Raw genomic sequence first — 1,282 nt, 5'->3', positions numbered from 1 at the left:
GAGGGGTTTGTGCGGGGAGAAGGGTGCAACAATGAATGAATGGAATTCCAAAATCTCTGTAGATGTTCATTGAAATGAAAAGTAAACAAACGAAATTATTTTTAAAAATATAGAAAAAATGTAGGAGGCATCTCTCTTCCTGATTTCAAATCCTACTACACTGCCGTGGTGGTTAAGACAGCATGGTACTCGTACAATGACAGACACATAGATCAATGGAATAGAATTGAGAATCCAGAAATCAGCCCATTTACCTATTGTCAACTGATTTTTGACAAGGAAATGAAATCAGTTAAGTGGGGAAATGACAGCCTTTTTAACAAATGGTGCTGGCAAAATTGGAAAGCTGTATGCAGAAGACTAAAACAAGATCCACACCTCACTCCATATACAAAAACCAACTCAAGGTGGATCATGGACTTGGGACTAAAACCAAGGAGTACAAACTTCATTAAAGAAAAGCTTGGAAGAACTCTAGTGGTCCTAATCCACAACGTAAAAAGTCTTCCAAGTATCCTGAAAATTCTACAACCTGGAGAAGAGAAAATAGATTAATGGGACCTTCTAAGAATCAAATCCCTATGCACATACAAAAACTTCTCCAATAGAGTAAAAAGGGAAGCCAGAGACTGGAACAAAATATTTGGTAATGACATGTCACATAAGGGACTTATATCCAGAATTTATAAAGTACTTGAACACCACAACAAGATAAAGGTAAATAATCCAATTGAAAAATGGGCACAGGATATGAACAGACGCTTCACCAAAGAAGACATTCAGATGGCCAACAAGCACATGGAGAAATGTTCAAAATCCCTAGCTCTAAGAGAGATGCAAATCAAAACAACTATGAGATACCATCTCACCCCATTCAGAATAGCAGAATTGAACAGAACAGCAAGCAACAAATGCTGGCGAGGTTGTGGAGAAACTGGAACCCTTATTCACGGTTGATGGGAATGTAAGATGGTGCAACCACTGTGGAAGGCGGTATGGTGCTTTCTAAAAAAGTTGCAAATAGAGGTACCATTTGACCCAGCAATTCCACTACTGGGAATATATCCCAAAGAGACCATAACTGACATCCAAGCAGATATATATATGCACACCCATGTTTATCGTGGCTCTGTTCACAATAGCAAGGAGTTAGAAACAATGCAGGTGCCTATCAACAAACGAATGGATAGAGAAGCTGTGGTATATTCGCACAATGGAATACTATGCTGCATTGAAAAACAAGGAACTCATGCAATATTATTCAAAATGGGTGAGCCTGGAG

This window comes from Elephantulus edwardii, unplaced genomic scaffold (assembly GCF_000299155.1).
Source record: "Elephantulus edwardii isolate Elephantulus edwardi_28Jun2011 unplaced genomic scaffold, EleEdw1.0 scaffold00926, whole genome shotgun sequence".
NCBI classification, from domain to species: Eukaryota; Metazoa; Chordata; class Mammalia; order Macroscelidea; family Macroscelididae; genus Elephantulus; species Elephantulus edwardii.
The sequence above is the reverse complement of the archived record's forward strand: the minus strand, read 5'-3'. Positions refer to the sequence as shown.